General features: G+C 44.7%; 1 protein-coding gene across 3 annotated transcripts in view; it reads left to right on the top strand.

Annotated features, from left to right (window-relative positions):
- Positions 1–18,616, top strand: part of DCC (DCC netrin 1 receptor) — a gene marked incomplete at its 5' end in the record, with an annotated part of 945,448 nt that overhangs the window by 19,848 nt on the left and 906,984 nt on the right. The gene's annotated exons all lie outside the window — the stretch shown is intronic.

The raw sequence follows: 18,616 nt of genomic DNA, 5'->3' as shown, positions 1-18,616 counted from the left end.
GTTTCCGTGCACTGCTCTGGTTCGCCAGAAGTGGCTTAGTCATGCTGGCCACATGACCCGGAAGCTGTCTGCGGACAAACGCCAGCTCCCTTGGCCTATAGAGCGAGATGAGCGCCCAACCCCAGAGTCGTCTCCAACTGGACCTAATGGTCAGGGGTCCCTTTACCTTTATTTTATTGTTATGTTTGCTGCCCTGGGCTACTTTGTAGTATAGTATAGTATAGTATAGTATAGTATAGTATAGTATAGTATAGTATAGTATAGTATAGTATAGTATAGTATAGTATAGTATAGTTGATGTTGTTGTTGTTCTTATTATTATTATTAGTAGTAGTAATAGTAGTAATTGGTCTGGGTGAGCCAGGCATATAATATTTCAGCCTTTTTCTGTGCAGGGGCAGGATTCGTCTCCTACCTTGTATTCATGGGTGGCGCTTTTTTGGCTACATAACGATTCTCACTTACTCCTCAGCTTCAGCAATAGAGGGAATCTTCTTTTTTCCAGTTTTTTGGGTCCCCTTTCAGCAATAGTTTAAGAATTAACACTAAATGACACTTAAGCTTAAGCAGATTTTGTATTTTTAAAATAAAAAAATCCCAGTGCATTCATTTCAATGCATGATTAAGATAAAAAAAACCCACATTTTTACTCCCAATTCATCAAGACAATCTGAGACAAAGCAACCCTGCCAAGGGATTTGGGTGGCTCAAAGCCAGCATGCACATTTAAGCAAGAGGGGGAAGAAAATGTCAGAGCAAGAGGCGAAAGTGCTAATTTTAAGCATTAAAACAATCCCTGGCTTTTTCCCATGTGAATTTGTGGGTGGACCGTTCTTCATGCTGGCAATCTCAGAAGCACGGCCGCTGAATTACAGTGGTGCCCCGCAAGACGAAATTAATTCGTTCCGCAATTTTTGTCGTCTAGCGAATTTTTCGTCTTGCGAAGCACGAAATCCCATAGGAATGCATTGAAAATCAATTAATGCGTTCCTATGGTCAAAAAAAGTCCAAACAAAGCCAAATTTGGTACAACAACAGTTTATTAACTGCTCTTTAAAGTCACACATACTGTAAAGAGCAGTTCAAAAATTGAAGGGAAAATAAATAAACTTTATAAACATGACAGAAATACATTTAAAAATCAACAAAGTACAGTATACAGACATTTTCTAAGACTCTGGGGGAGCACTTGAAGAAGGCTCCTCTTCCACTCTTTGCTTCTTGGTCAAGAACCTGTCCATTGTCTGCTGCTTCATCCGCCTTTTCAGCAGCTCCCTGAAATACGACATGACCCTCGTATCATAAAAGTTCCCAGCGTCATGTGCCACGTGCTTCTCATGGTGGTGTAGATCTGCAAAAGTCTGCACCTCCTTCCACCTCTGGCAAATGTCCCTCAGTCTTTCGGAGGACAGCCGTTCCCCAGTTGCTTCCTCCTCTTCCAGTGAGGCCTGCTCCAGCGCAGCCTCTGCCTGCAGTTCGACCAGCTCCTGGGTGGTCAGCTCGTCGTCGTGCCCCTCTACCAGCTCGCAGACGTCCTCCTCCGTGACCTCCAGGCCCATGGTCCTCCCCAAGGCAACAATGTCCTGCACCACTGTTGACTCTGGTGCATCAGAGTCACTTGGTGCCACACAGTCCGGCCACAGGTTGCGCCAAGCGCAATTCAAATTTCTCTGGCTGATCCCTTTCCAGGCCGTGTTGACCATCTTCAAGCAGGTGGCAATGTCGAAGTGGTCCTTCCAGAATTCCCGCAGGGTGATGGTGGTGCAGTCAGTCACCTCGAAGCATCGCCTGAAAAGCTCCTTGGTGTAGAGTTTTTTGAAATTGGCGATGACCTGCTGATCCATCGGCTGGAGCAGTGGCGTGGTGTTAGGCGGCAGGAACATGATGTTGATGAAGCTGAACTCCTCCAACAAGTCCACCTCAAGGCCTTTGGGATGGGCAGGAGCATTGTCCATCAGAAGCAAAGCCTTCAGCGGCAGGTCGTTGTCCAGCAGGTACTGCTTGACAGCAGGGCCAAAAGCAAGATTGACCCAGTCCACAAACAGCACACGTGTGACCCAAGCCTTGCTGTTGGATCGCCACATGACACTCAGCCGCTCCTTGTCGATCTTGTGTCTCTTGAAGGCCCGTGGGTTCTCCGAGTGGTACACCAGCAGGGGCTTGATCTTCAGGTCGCCGCTGGCGTTGGCACAGAAGAGCAGGGTCAGACGGTCCTTCATGGGCTTGTGGCCAGGCAGCCTGGACTCCTCCTGAGTGATGAAAGTCCTTTTGGGCATCCTCTTCCAAAACAGCCCGGTCTCGTCGCAGTTGAAGACCTGCTGCGGAACGTAGCCCTCCGTCTTCACAAGCTCCAGGAACTCCGCTGCAAAGTCTTCAGCCGCAGGAACATCAGAACTGGCAGCCTCTCCATGCCTGACCACGCTGTGGATGCCAGATCTCGTCTTGAACCGGTCAAACCAACCTCTGCTAGCCTTGAAGACTTCTGGCTCGGCTGAGGTTCCTGGCTGATCCCGGATGAGGTCAGCATGCAAGGCCTTGGCCTTCTCACAAATGACGGCCTCAGACACTGTGTCCCCTGCACGCTGCTTCTCTTCTATCCAGATGAGCAGCAACTTCTCGACCTCCTCCAGGACAGCTGGGCGGTTCCTCACGATCCTGGTGACTCCCTTGGCTGCATCAGTCGCCATGATCTTCTCCCTCATCTTCAGGATGGTCCCGATGGTCGATGGGTTCCTGCCGTACTCCCTGGCGATGTCCGTCACACGCATTCCGCCGTCGTGCTTCCGAATGATGTCCTTCTTCATCTCCAGCGTCACCTTCTCCTTCTTCCTCTCGCCGGCCACCGCAGGAGCAGTCTTCTTGGGTCCCATGGCAGCACAGGTCCTACCTTCGTAAACTAAGAAACAGGAAAAAAAATCAGTGATGTGCTTCAAACCCAAAAAATACAAAAGCACCCAGCCACCCACCACACAGAAATTAAAACCCAGAACCAAGGCCTTGAATCCCAAGCACCCCAACCCCAAATCCAAAATCCCAAAAACCCCCAAAAAAGTTTTAAAAGTTGAGCTTACCAAATGGATGAAAGAGAAGTTCTGGAAAAGCTTCAGCAATCAACCACCGAAGTCCTCAGGAACCTCAAATGGCTGTAAAAAAAGTTTAGGAAAAGCTTCAAAAATCACCAATGTCTTCAAAAACCTCAACTGCTCCCACAGACACGCACCAACCCACCCATAACACAGAAATTGCAAACCCCTCCTCAACTGCTCCCCCAGCCCCTCCCCTACTGCTGCAAACCCCTCCTCAACTGCTCCCCCAGCCCCTCCCCTACTGCTGCAAACCCCTCCTCAACTGCTCCCCCAGCCCCTCCCCTACTGCTGCAAACCCCTCCCCAACTGCTTCCCCACCCAGACAAAAAAAAATTCAAAAAATAACAACAAAATTTCAAAAAAAAACAGCCATGCCTAGTGGTCACAGAAAATCATAAAAATTCCCAAAAAACCCCCACATGGTCCCAGATTTCTGCAGAAACCTCCCCCACTGTTCCCCTAGCCAGCCAGCACTCAGAAATTCAAACTCAGAAAAATTTTCAAAAAAAAACAGCCATGCCCAATGGTCACAGAAAATCATAAAAATTCCCAAAAAACCCCCACATGGTCCCAGATTTCTGCAGAAACCTCCCCCACTGTTCCCCTAGCCAGCAAGCACTCAGAAATTCAAACTCAGAAAAAAAAATTTCAAAAAAAAACAGCCATGCCCAATGGTCACAGAAAATCATAAAAATTCCCAAAAAACCCCCACATGGTCCCAGATTTCTGCAGAAACCTCCCCCACTGTTCCCCTAGCCAGCCAGCACTCAGAAATTCAAACTCAGAAAAATTTTCAAAAAAAAACAGCCATGCCCAATGGTCACAGAAAATCATAAAAATTCCCAAAAAACCCCCACATGGTCCCAGATTTCTGCAGAAACCTCCCCCACTGTTCCCCTAGCCAGCCAGCACTCAGAAATTCAAACTCAGAAAAATTTTCAAAAAAAAACAGCCATGCCCAATGGTCACAGAAAATCATAAAAATTCCCAAAAAACCCCCACATGGTCCCAGATTTCTGCAGAAACCTCCCCCACTGTTCCCCTAGCCAGCAAGCACTCAGAAATTCAAACTCAGAAAAAAAAATTTCAAAAAAAAACAGCCATGCCCAATGGTCACAGAAAATCATAAAAATTCCCAAAAAACCCCCACATGGTCCCAGATTTCTGCAGAAACCTCCCCCACTGTTCCCCTAGCCAGCCAGCACTCAGAAATTCAAACTCAGAAAAATTTTCAAAAAAAAACAGCCATGCCCAATGGTCACAGAAAATCATAAAAATTCCCAAAAAACCCCCACATGGTCACAGATTTCTGCAGAAACCTCCCCCACTGTTCCCCCAGCCAGCCAGCACTCAGAAATTCAAACTCAGAAAAATTTTCAAAAAAAAACAGCCATGCCCAATGGTCACAGAAAATCATAAAAATTCCCAAAAAACCCCCACATGGTCCCAGATTTCTGCAGAAACCTCCCCCACTGTTCCCCTAGCCAGCCAGCACTCAGAAATTCAAACTCAGAAAAATTTTCAAAAAAAAACAGCCATGCCCAATGGTCACAGAAAATCATAAAAATTCCCAAAAAACCCCCACATGGTCCCAGATTTCTGCAGAAACCTCCCCCACTGTTCCCCTAGCCAGCCAGCACTCAGAAATTCAAACTCAGAAAAATTTTCAAAAAAAAACAGCCATGCCCAATGGTCACAGAAAATCATAAAAATTCCCAAAAAACCCCCACATGGTCCCAGATTTCTGCAGAAACCTCCCCCACTGTTCCCCTAGCCAGCAAGCACTCAGAAATTCAAACTCAGAAAAAAAAATTTCAAAAAAAAACAGCCATGCCCAATGGTCACAGAAAATCATAAAAATTCCCAAAAAACCCCCACATGGTCCCAGATTTCTGCAGAAACCTCCCCCACTGTTCCCCTAGCCAGCCAGCACTCAGAAATTCAAACTCAGAAAAATTTTCAAAAAAAAACAGCCATGCCCAATGGTCACAGAAAATCATAAAAATTCCCAAAAAACCCCCACATGGTCCCAGATTTCTGCAGAAACCTCCCCCACTGTTCCCCTAGCCAGCCAGCACTCAGAAATTCAAACTCAGAAAAATTTTCAAAAAAAAACAGCCATGCCCAATGGTCACAGAAAATCATAAAAATTCCCAAAAAACCCCCACATGGTCCCAGATTTCTGCAGAAACCTCCCCCACTGTTCCCCTAGCCAGCAAGCACTCAGAAATTCAAACTCAGAAAAAAAAATTTCAAAAAAAAACAGCCATGCCCAATGGTCACAGAAAATCATAAAAATTCCCAAAAAACCCCCACATGGTCCCAGATTTCTGCAGAAACCTCCCCCACTGTTCCCCTAGCCAGCCAGCACTCAGAAATTCAAACTCAGAAAAATTTTCAAAAAAAAACAGCCATGCCCAATGGTCACAGAAAATCATAAAAATTCCCAAAAAACCCCCACATGGTCCCAGATTTCTGCAGAAACCTCCCCCACTGTTCCCCTAGCCAGCCAGCACTCAGAAATTCAAACTCAGAAAAATTTTCAAAAAAAAACAGCCATGCCCAATGGTCACAGAAAATCATAAAAATTCCCAAAAAACCCCCACATGGTCCCAGATTTCTGCAGAAACCTCCCCCACTGTTCCCCTAGCCAGCAAGCACTCAGAAATTCAAACTCAGAAAAAAAAATTTCAAAAAAAAACAGCCATGCCCAATGGTCACAGAAAATCATAAAAATTCCCAAAAAACCCCCACATGGTCCCAGATTTCTGCAGAAACCTCCCCCACTGTTCCCCTAGCCAGCCAGCACTCAGAAATTCAAACTCAGAAAAATTTTCAAAAAAAAACAGCCATGCCCAATGGTCACAGAAAATCATAAAAATTCCCAAAAAACCCCCACATGGTCACAGATTTCTGCAGAAACCTCCCCCACTGTTCCCCCAGCCAGCCAGCACTCAGAAATTCAAACTCAGAAAAATTTTCAAAAAAAAACAGCCATGCCCAATGGTCACAGAAAATCATAAAAATTCCCAAAAAACCCCCACATGGTCCCAGATTTCTGCAGAAACCTCCCCCACTGTTCCCCTAGCCAGCCAGCACTCAGAAATTCAAACTCAGAAAAATTTTCAAAAAAAAACAGCCATGCCCAATGGTCACAGAAAATCATAAAAAATCCCAAAAAAACCCCACAAGCCCCCAGATTTCTGCAGAAACCTCCCCCACTGTTCCCCCAGCCAGCCAGCACTCAGAAATTCAAACTCAGAAAAATTTTCAAAAATAAGCAACCTGGCACAATGGTCACAGAAAATCATAAAAATTCCCCAAAAAGGCCCACAAGCCCCCAGATTATCGCAAACCCCTTCCCAACACCAAGTCCTTGAATCCCAAACACCCCAACCCAAAATCCAAAACCCCCCCAAAAAGTTTTAAAAGTTTAACTTACCAAATGGATGAAAGAGAAGTTCTGGAAAAGTTCTGGAAAAGTTTTGGAAAATCTTCAAAAGTGAGCAAAGTCTGATAAAAGGCTACCAAACCACGTGCTAACAGTTGCTCCTCGAAGCCAAGTCGCAACTGCAGCTGCTCAAGCTAAGCACCCTTGGTTTTAACGGTTTTTACACAAAGGAAACAATGTCGCGAGACGTTTTCGTTTTGCGAAGCAAGCCCATAGGGGAATTCGTCTTGCGAGGCAAATCGCGGACAAAAAAACCTTTCGTCTAGCGAGTTTTTTGTCTTGCGAGGCATTCGTCTTGCGGGGCACTACTGTAATATGGAACTTTATTAATATGATACAACTCAATTATGCCTGCAATCAAGATATAACTAATACTTCAACGACGTAATGCTGGGACCTGACAAATTCCCTACACAGCAGATAAGATGCAAGACAGCTGACATTCACAAAATCTCCCCGACTGTGAGGTTAATAATCTCCTTAATACGAGCACAGCTGCTTTAGTAAAGCCAAGATGCTTAGTCCAGCTGGCAAGGAAAGAGTTAAAGCTTTGTGGGCTTCATAGAGGCATCTGGCTGGTCACTGTTAGGAACGAGATGCTAGGCTAGATGGGTCTGATCCAGCAGGGCTTGTCTTAACCTTGCTGTTGTTTTCTGTGCAAGCATAATGCAAGATATCACCTACAGCAGAAAAATGATATTGCAGAAGCATTGCTGATTAAAAGGCAGAACCTGGGGTGGTGCCATGAAATGCTAGATTAGCAATCTAATCTAATAACTCTGAACTTGGGCAGGGAGAGCCAAAATGGGAACGCTGGGGGGGGGGGGGAATGAAAGATGTGTCAGCAGGTTCTGAGAAACCCAAGGTTTGCAAAGTTAAACCAAAACAGAACGACTTAGCCCAGTGAGGACTGAGCATGCTCGGTAGCCATGGAATCTTGTGTGTCAGTCGGAAAAGGGAAACTGATAACGTGGGGCAATGCTGGAAGAGTGAATTGCTAGCTGGCACCTTGAATAAGAGCATCCCTATTAGGAGGCGAAAACAGATAGCAATATTTCAGTTGCAGGTCCTGATTTTCTAATCTATTCTCATACTTTATTAGGTCAATATTATCACGAGAGCTTTTAGAAAACAACTCTTCATTTTAGGGCCTTTTTCCTAATTAGAAAAAAGTACATTGTCTTTACAAAGTTTCCCACAAATGCAACATATCAGGTCCATTGTAAGGTAGGTATGCATGGTCCTCAGGTGTATAATGTATGCACAGGAATAATAGTTGAGAATGCCCAATTTCTGTTGGAGGAATTCCCTTTTTGCTATGTGTCTAGTGAATACTACCTGTGGACTCTGCTCTGTATTGGATCCCTCCAGCTGACCTAGTTCCATTTTGGATTGATAGCACTGGCAACTGGAAAATGCAACCTTTCGGATGGATTTAAATGAATAGGAGAGGATATTTTATTTAGTAATTATCCTTCCTCTTTCTCACTCATGTGAGGATGCCAATATCTATTTCAGCAGTGTTAAAATCACCATCCATTGTTGTTGCTGCTGCTGTTGTTGAAAATTGTATATCATCCTTCATCCGTCTCAGGGCGGGTCTCAACATAAAAACACAATATAAAAAACAAAAAAAATACATAGTAATAAATAAATAAATAAATAAATAAATAAATAAATAATAATAAATACATATTATAATAACAATACTGATGGATCTCCTATTGAAAGCTTGTTGGCAGCTCTCTCTGCTGCCACTGGAGTAGGGATCCTTTCCCAGCCAATATCTGCATGTCTTCGTGGCGAACCTTCTGGGAACCCATGATGCAAATTTGCTCTTACCCACATTATTTGCTCTTATCCACAATGATGCAAATTTGCATCATTTGCATTAAGGGCTCCCACCCTTTTATGAATGGAGTAGACCAGGAGTGGAGAACCTTTGACCCTCCAGATGTTGTTGGACTCCAACTCCCATCACCTATGATTGGCCGTGGAGGCTGGAGTTGATAGGAGTGGTAGTCTAGGGGGTGGGGCTACAGATTTCCTACCATCACACCGACCTTATAAACAAGATGACTACTGTGGGGCCCAAACATGTAAGGCTGTGTTCTCTGCCTATGGGTCATGCAGAAACTGACTGCGGACAGCCTTGCCTTGCAGTGAAAATCTTGGTTCACTTTCAGCCCCATCCAACTCAAACGTTCTCTTGTGGTTTAATATTAAGTATGATGGACAAGAGAAGAAAGGGGGGAAAGGCAGGGTGGGAGAATGAAGGGGCCACTTTAAAATGGCTCCTTTGATCAGCATCACAAAGTCTTGAGAGGGAAAAGTGATAAAAAGGGGGAAGGAATATGGATTGCGACATTCTTGGTGCCGATTTTCTCCCTTTGTAGCTAAGAGAGGAACAGAGTGAATATTGTAGAGATAATCCCACCATCCCCCAAGTGCTCTTAGTGCCTTTTAGACTTCAACTAGCAATAGGGAGAAGATCAGAGAGAAAGATTCAAAGGGAAGGGAGGTCAGCATGTGAATCAAGCATCAAATGAGGACTTTTAAGTAGCTATCGGCTGGGACCATAATACCCAGCTTGGCTTAGTACAGGCAGGTATCTCCAAAGTCCCTGACTACTTGCTTAGAAGTCTACTCAATTCATAAAGAGAGGGTGGGTGGGGGGGAGTTCTTCTTCCCTTGCAAGTCCTACATATCATGCGGTTGTATCAGATGACCTTGTCCAGCGATGTCATGTCCCGCTAATTGCTGCTCTCGGGCTATGTAAAGGCAGATGAAAATGCCCACCGATTAAACCGCAGGTCACACAGATAATGCAGAAAGGCCTGGTAGAGGTTGCACTTCTTCAATCCCTTATGCTACTCTGTTGCAGAAGCTCATTCTAAGAGGAAATATGTAGAAAATATAAATGTGGGGAACTACGTTGACTGGGTGTCTGGGTCCAGCGCAAGCTTTCCCAAACTTATCTCTCCAGCTGTTTTTGGACTACAGTTCCCATCATCCCAGACCACAGGTCCTGCTTGCTAGGGATGATGGGAGTTGTAGTCCAAAAACAGCTGGAGGCCCAAGTTTGGGACACACTGGTCCAGCACATGGAAGGTATTGGGAAAGTCCATGTGCCCTTCTCTACAATGGCCCCTTCAAGGTAAAGGTAAAGGGACCCCTGACTGTTAAGTCCAGTCGCGGACAACTCTGGGCTTGCGGCGCTCATTTTGCTTTACTGGCTGAGGGAGCCGGTGTTTGTCCGCAGACAGCTTCCGGGTCATGTGGCCAGAATGACTAAGCCACTTCTGGAGAAACCAGAGCAGCGCATGGAAACACCACTTACCTTCCCACCGGAGCGGTACCTATTTATCTACTTGCACTTTGACGTGCTTTCGAACTGCTAGGTTGGCAGGAGCAGGGAACGAGCAATGGGAGCTCACCCCATCGTGGGGATTTGAACCACCGACCTTCCAATCGGCAAGTTCTAGGCTCTGTGGTTTAGACCACAGCACCATCTGTGTCCCTTAGAAGCATTATAATCACAGGAAGTCAACCTTATCTTTGTACACTAGACTGCACATAAACCTTGCCTCTCCATCCAGGCATGGAAGTGGTATCACCAAAGCTGAAGCCAAGCAAAAGCCCTCAGTGAAGAAGAGGCAAAGGGCCAGTGAGGGATGTGGCCTAGGGAAAGTCCCATGTGCTGGATGGTTAGAATTCTTAGTCAATCCCTCTTCCCAGGGAACTCTGAGCTATTTAACAATCCCTCGTCTTGGGGAATTTGTGAAATCACCATCACCATCACCATCACCATCACCATCACCATCACCACCACCATTATTTATTTAACTTTTATGCCGCCCTACACCCTTAGGTCTCAGGGTAGTTAACAACAACAAAAATCACTATATAAAAAACACAAAATACATAAAAAAGATAATTCAATAACCCCCCCCCTTCCATAACACATTTTGAAAGAGCATCAGATGTGAATCAGCTAAAGACCTGGTTAAGAGGAACACTTTCTCCTGGCACCTAAAGACGTATAATGAAGGCACCAGGCGAACTGCCCTGGGGAGAGCATTCCACACACAGGAAGCCACCGCAGGGAAGGCCCATTCTCAAGCTGTCACCCTCCAAACCTCTCGTGGAGGAAGCACACGAAGAAGGGCCTCAGAAGATAATCTCAGAGTCCAGGTAGGTTCATATGGAGAGAGGCAGTCCTTGATGTATTGTGCTGTCCACGGACAAACGTCGGCTCCCTCAGCCTGAAGTGAGATGAGCGCTGCACCCCACAGTCAAGTTTGACTGGACTTAACCATCCAAGGGTCCTTTACCTTTACCTAGTGGTCTCCTAACAAATCTCAGATCTCTTAACAAATGCAGTTCCAAGGATTCTTTGTGGCTGTTTAAAGTGTTATGATACTACTTTAAATGACAGACTCAACAATGTCTGAAATCGGTTATGTCGCCTTCATAAAATGCCCTTGAAACAGTCCTTGTTTGCCTATGCAGGAGTAGCTGGTCTTTTCAGCCTACTGTGAAGTATGAAGTTAGCATTTCTCTCCCTCTAGCAGTCACCTGAAGCTATCCCTTCACAACCTTATAACTCTGAAAGAATACATACTTCAAGAGCTATTAGTCTTAGGATAGTGAGTGGAAAGAACAATCCAGTCTCCCGTTGACAAAAGCTGCCTCGCCTCCGACCGTCACCACACCTGACACATTTTCTTGACGCTTCCCAGCCTTAGCAAAGGAAGAAACAGCACCTTTCTGTACTTAGCTGAGCTACAACTGGTGACTTATCTCCATTATCTAGTGTCATGCCTTTCCCCACCAAAACACCTTCTAGGCAGAGGGCTGAGTAAATCTCCACAGACGTTCGCAACAGCAGCAGGTCAAAAGGTAAAACAATAAAATTGGTGGCATCTGTTTCTTGGCTCCAGATGCCATGAGGTGCCCACATTGTGCCCAGTGTCAGTGAGAACATATGAGGCCTAGCTGAAGATAAACAAAGCTTCATGCTCCGCTCTCAGGTTTATTTCAGATTATATTGGAATTGGGCATTCATTTCATTATAACTCTATTAAGAAATTAGTCCCCATAAGTTCAAAGAATGCAGAAGGCTGTTCTATATGACCCATTTATCGAGGGTTCATCCTGATTTGCATCCACAAAGCTTTGAGGAGGTTAGGCCATGCCTGGTCTTTTCGGAGCATCATTTGATTGTGAGGCAGTTATATGAGCATTCATCCTGATCTGCTTGTGGGGTCTTTCTGTGGTTCAGCGGCATTGTGTGAGCTCACGGTGTTTGGGGTGGGCACATGCAAGCGCTGGGGTGTGTGTGTGTGTGTGTGGCAGGGCACAGAGGATGAAGGAGCCCACTACAGACCCATGTGTCCAGCACGCCAAGGGAGAAATGAGCTCCCTTGGGTACAGTGCCTTGCGGGACTGATGGAGCTCATTGTTCTGCACACCTGGTTCTGTGTATATGGTTATATAGTTATTGTTGCAGATATTAATATCACACAGTTTGAAGTGTCCAGAAGCATAATAACTATTTAGAATCCATAAAAATATTATTCAAACTTTTACTGGCAGGACTCTTTAAAATAAAACAGAATACAGTAAATGATTCATCCAAAACATCCATACAATGTATTGTGCTGTTCAGCACAGGCTCAGCGTCTTACAAAATATGAAATAATCCAAACATCTCCTAAAAGCAAAGGTCTCTCTCTCTCTCTCTCTCTCTCTCTCTCTCTCTCCACAGCATTCCAGCCTCCAGGTTGTTTACCCTTCCTTCAGGAGGACTTCATTTTGCATCTTCACTCCATTGGGTTTGGGAGAAAAAACTCCCTTCAAAATGGAGATATGCAACCCAATACCTCTCACATGATCTAAGATTACAATACACATATGTTAGCTACAGGAGAAACAACAATCAGTCAGTTAATCATTCACTTAGCAAGGGCTCCAAGTGCTCTTCTTGGCTTTAATATAGCCCCATGGAAAAACACCATGTTAAAACATTTTTCATTTCTGTGTCAATTAAACCGTTATACAGTCACACCTCAGATTACAGATGCTTCAGGTTGCGCGACTTTGGGTTGCGCACTGCGCCAAACCCGGAAGTACCAGAATGGGTTACTTCCAGGTTTCAGTGCTCGCGCATGTGCAGAAGCGCTAAATCATGACGCACATGCGCAGACGCGGTGCTGTGGGTTGCGAACGCTGCGGGTTGTAAACGTGCCTCCTGTGCGGATCATGTTCGCAACCCAAGCATCCACTGTGCTTAACAGTCAAAAGCACGATCAACAACATTGATGGCATCACACTGCAAGGCTGAAATCCCCATTGAACTCAAGGACTGCACTGGTAGAATTAAGAGGCAACGTGTCTGTTGTATCATACCACTTCAGGGTGCAAAAGTGTGCAGAGCAAGTCATGAAAAAAACTAGGAACATGTCAAAGATGAGCATTCAGTGCTTAAGGAGATTTCCCTCCTCTGTGTGAGTATTCAAATATGCGCTTACCCTTCCATTTGCAGCCCTGAATGGCTGCAGTCCAGGACATTTAGAAAAACAAAAGGCTTTACCACCTGATTCTGCTGATTGCACACACGGTGCTCATGAATCAGGAAACTGCAGGAGCTCATGATGTTGGCATGCAAGTATCCCTAATGGAGAAAATGCAGCAGCGCTAATTACCTTAATCTTCCAAAGTGTAATTCAAAGAAGTTAGAAGGCTTTAGCTTGAAACAAACAGCTCTTAGTTATTGCCAGCAGGGACCAAATGAATAGCTTGCCGATTTCTGAGAACTTGACATTTGTTTCCAGATTAAGTACACCCTTCAAATAGTTTGCTTTACAGTGCGGGAATGCTATATTTGTTACTGAACACACAATATTAAATGCATGCTCTCACCTGGTTCACCCAATGTGGTAAGCCAAACTATGGTTTTATGGGATGGCATGAGTATGTAGGCTTCCAGAGGGTAACTCACAGCTGCTTTGCTTCTCTTGGTTATTTTCACTGCTGTTTCAAGAACAAAAACATTGGCTACCGTTCAGGATTAGGGAGGTGAGAGCTTAACCCTGAGTCCAGGTTTGGAGAACACACACAAAGCTGAACCTTGGCTTAGCTCTGCATGGTGCAGCCTAGGGAGAGCAAAGTAGTCCTTAGCTCCTCTCTGGGAGATTTTGCATATTTGCACAGTTCCCGTAAGCCATAATTTGGCTAACCATCGATGGCTGCTAGCCATGACATACCCACCAACATTTCTCCGATGAAAATAAGGACATCCTAGGGAAAAGAAGGACATTCTGGGATCAAATATAAGAAACCGGGACGGCTTCTCTAAATCTGGGACTGTCCCTGGAAAATGGGGACTAATAATAATAATACAGTCATACCTCGGGTCGAAGTTGCTTCAGGTTGAGCGTTTTCGGGTTGCGCTCTGCAGCGACCTGGAAGCAATGGAACACATTACTTCCGGGTTTCGCTGCTTGCGCAGACGCTCAAAATGACGTCACGTGCATGCGCAGAAGCGATGAAACGCGACCCGCACATGCACAGACGTGGGTTGCCTTCGCTTCAGGATGTGAACGAGGCTCCGGAACGGATCCCGTTTGCATCCAGAGGTACCACTGTAACAATGATGATAATATTTGTTTATTTATTTATTTATTTATTTATTTATTTATTTATTTATTTATTTCCTGCCCATCTGTCTGGGTTTCCCCAGCCACTCTGGGCGGCTCCCAACAGAATAAAATATCAGATATTAAAAACTTCCCTAAACAGGGCTGCCTTCAGGTGTCTTCTAAAAGTCAGGTAGTTGTTTGTTTCCTATTGGACTGCCATGGTCTGCCAAGATGGCTATCTTATTCCATGATCAGAGGCTTCTGATCATGCTTCTGAATGCTGGCTGGAAGCCATAGACAGGGACAGTGCTCTTGTGCAGATCCCACAAGCATTTGATTAACCACAGGATGCTAGACTAGGCGGGCCCTTGGCCTGATCCAGCAGGACTCTTTTGTTCTATTTTTTTATTTCATTTCATTTGAAACAGGCCTTTGCTTAGCTGTGGATAGATAAGACATCACAGTTTTTCACTGTAGGGAATCTTCCCTCCTGAATTTAAATTGGAGGTACAATGCCCTCCTGCCTTCAGAAAGGTTCACACACACAGACATATTGATCCGCTCCTAGAATTACGAACAGGCACTATCCTGCAATTGTGGAATAGTTCATATTGCTTGCTACCATCTTGCCACTGAGTCAGAGCCCAGGACAGAGATGCTTAAGGAAGTTGACCTTTTCAAATCTGGAGTCACCTGATCCACACCTCCTGGTCTAACAGGCAGCTCAGAACACAGTTATCTTTCAGATTTCACACATTTCCAAATTTTGCTCTGCTCAGTTATCTGCTAACCCTCCCTCCATATCACAATGCATTTCAGCATGCCTATTATGAGATACAATACGATATTGTATTTCAAGAGCAATGTGTATTCAAGAGTGATGTGTATTTTAAGAGAAGAGGCATTCAGGAAGACACAATTAAATGTGAATTTTCATTTAGATCAAAAGTAAATAAATTGAAGGTTGATGCAGAAATGGGATGGAATTGAACGAATGCATGTTCTAGTGACATGGACTCGAAGAATATGATCCGCTGAGCCCTAGCTCAGGGCTGTGCATGAGGCTCTGCTTTCTGGGCAGAGGTGGCCATTCTGAGCTTCCGATCAACCTTCTGCTTTCAGTTGGGATGATGTCACATAATGTCACAGAAAGAGACTGAGCATGCTCAATTGGGTCTATCCATTCTTTTCTTTTTTTAAGTTTTATTTATTTATTAGCATTCTTATGTTACATCAGTAAACATTATCATATTACATCACAAGGCGTATTTTAATATAATTATCAGCATGTATACAAAGTTTATATACAAAGTTTATACAGTGGTACCTCGGGTTAAGAACTTAATTCGTTCTGGAGGTCCGTTCTTAACCTGGAACTGTTCTTAACCTGAAGCACCACTTTAGCTAATGGCCACTGCGCCCACTGCCACTGCGCTGCTGCTGAACAATTTCTGTTCTCATCCTGAAGCAAAGTTCTTAACCTGGGGTACTATTTCTGGGTTAGTGGAATCTGTAACCTGAAGCATCTGTGACTCGAGGTACCACAGTATACCTAAGGAAAAGAAACAAGGACAAAAAACTATTCCAAAATCAAATATGTACCAACACTTTGGACTTCCTGTCTATCCTGTTGTATATTCCTTTTTTACAAATAAATGTACTCTTATTATTGTATATTTCTTTATATTTTATCTAATACATTCCTATATCAATATGTACCCTTGGTCTTATTTCTCAACTCAGTCTCTCTCCAACATCAATCAAATGCTAGCATAGAAAGCGAACCTTTACTGTATTTTTGAACGTATATCTTATATCTATCCCACTTTTCCATAATTTTTTGTTTTGAATTGCCTCTAAGGCTATTTGTCAACTGCGCCATTTCAGCAAATTCTTGTAGCTTGTTATGCCAATCCGTTATTGTCGGGACGTCTTCTTCCTTCCACCCCTTTGCCACCAAAGTCTGAGCTGCAGCTGTTGCATATAAAAATACCTCCCTATACCTATGGGTCTATCCATTCCAATGAGCCCAGAGTGGTCAGTACTAGAGTGCTAAACACATCCATCTTGAAGATTGTGTTTTTCAAGGCACACACCGGTGGCTCATGCAACAAGCTAGTCGTCTTGCATGCGGGCTTCACATTTGGGCACCTGACTGGCTGCTGCAGAATGATGAACTGTGATGGGCCTTTGACCTGATCCAGAAAGGCTCTTCTTACATTCTAAACCACCGATTCAGCAATTCTTCTTTAGCCTTTGGAAGATTCACATGCTTTTGATTATGGTATAAATGAGGGCTATAAAGTAGAGTGCTGTGTCTTCATTAAAAAAGAAGGGGCAATAATAATGAAACAATATGCTGTAGTAGGCCTTCTCTCCTGTCCCCTTTTTAATAAAAAATGGAAAATAATAATTATGATGTATACACAATACATTTTTCTATTCCTTTGCTTAAGTTGGCTTTCAATGGCAAAAATATGTAATTCTCCTTTACTAGCAAACCGGAGGATAAACTCACCCTTTATAAGAGATAAGGACTCATGTACAGTGGTACCTCGGGTTACATATGCTTCAGGTTACATATGCTTCAGGTTACATATGCTTCAGGTTACAGACTCTGCTAACTTTGCTTCAGGATGAGAACAGAAATCATGCTCTGGCGGCGCGGCAGCAGCAGGAGGCCCCATTAGCTAAAGTGGTGCTTTAGATTAAGAACAGTTTCAGGCTAAGTACGGACCTCTGGAACGAATTAAGTACTTAACCCGAGGTACCACTGTATTTTTATATGCAATAACGGCAGCAAGAATATTATTGGCACAAAAATGGAAGCAAGAAGAATTGGTCGGTAGGCGGTTGGAGGATGGATGGCGGCTAATGGATTGAAGTTGAATCCTGACAAGACAGAAGTACTGTTTTTGGGGGACAGGGGGCGGGCTGGTGTGGAGGACTCCCTGGTCCTGAATAGGGTAACTGTGCCCCTGAAAGACCAGGTGCGTAGCCTGGGAGTCATTTTGGACTCACAGCTGTCCATGGAGGCGCAGGTCAATTCTGTATCCAGGGCAGCTGTCTACCAACTCCACCTGGTATGCAGGCTGAGACCCTACCTGCCCGCGGACTGTCTGGCCAGAGTGGTGCATGCTCTAGTTATCTCCCGCTTGGACTACTGCAATGCGCTCTACGTGGGGCTACCTTTGAAGGTGACTCGGAAACTACAGCTAATCCAGAATGCGGCAGCTAGACTGGTGACTGGGGGTGGCCGCCAAGACCACATAACACCGGTCTTGAAAGACCTACATTGGCTCCCAGTACGTTTCCGAGCACAATTCAAAGTGCTGGTGATGACCTTTAAAGCCCTAAACGGCTTCGGCCCAGTATACCTGAAGGAGCGTCTCCACCCCCATCGTTCTGCCCGGACACTGAGGTCCAGCGCCGAGGGCCTTCTGGTGGTTCCCTCATTGCGAGAAGCGAAGCTACAGGGAACCAGGCAGAGGGCCTTTTCGGTGGTGGCGCCCGCCCTGTGGAATGCCCTCCCATTGGATGTCAAGGTGATGGACAACTACCTGACATTCAGAAGACATCTTAAGGCGGCCCTATTCAGGGAAGCTTTTAATGTATGATATCTTAGTGTTTTTTGGTTTCTGTGGAAGCCGCCCAGAGTGGCTGGGGAAACCCAGCCAGATGGGCGGGGTACAAATAACAAATTATTATTATTATTATTATTATTATTATTATTATTATTATTACCGACAAAAGAAGAGTGCCAAATGAAATTAACGGACTATGCAGAATTAGATAAATTAACAGAAAGGATTCAAAACCTGCGGGACCAGAGATTCTTAGAAGTCTGGAGTAAATATTTGAACTATTTGAAAAGCAATTGTAATAAACAGATCATGCTAGTAGGACTGCAAGAAGTTCTGTAAGGAAGATTATTTGAAATATTGCAAGACTATGAAGAGAACTAGGGACGCAGGTGGCACTCTGGGTTAAACCACAGAGCCTAGGGCTTGCTGATCAGAAGGTCGGTGGTTCAAATCCCCACGACAGGATGAGCTCCTGTTGTTTGGTCCCAGCTCCTGCCAACCTAGCAGTTCAAAAGCACGTCAAAGTGCAAGTAGATAAATAGGTACCACTCCAGTGGGAAGGTAAACGGCGTTTTCGTGTGCTGCTCTGGTTCGCCAGAAGTGGCTTAGTCATGCTGGCCACATGACCCAGAAGCTGTACGCCGGCTCCCTTGGCCTATAAAACAAGATGAGCACCGCAACCCCAGAGTCATCCACGACTGGACCTAATGGTCAGGGGCCCCTTTACCTTTTTATGAAGAGAACTATTAGTTAATGATAATTAAAAGTAATAGAGAAATTAAGAAATGCAGAATAAGTGATAAAGAATGGGAAATCATCAGAGGTTGTTGAAGGAAGTCTAAAATGTTGTGT

The sequence above is a fragment of the Podarcis liolepis genome (genome assembly GCF_965112155.1).
Source record: "Podarcis liolepis genome assembly, chromosome: 11".
Taxonomy (NCBI): domain Eukaryota; kingdom Metazoa; phylum Chordata; class Lepidosauria; order Squamata; family Lacertidae; genus Podarcis; species Podarcis liolepis.
This window is presented reverse-complemented; position numbering and strand designations above follow the sequence as displayed.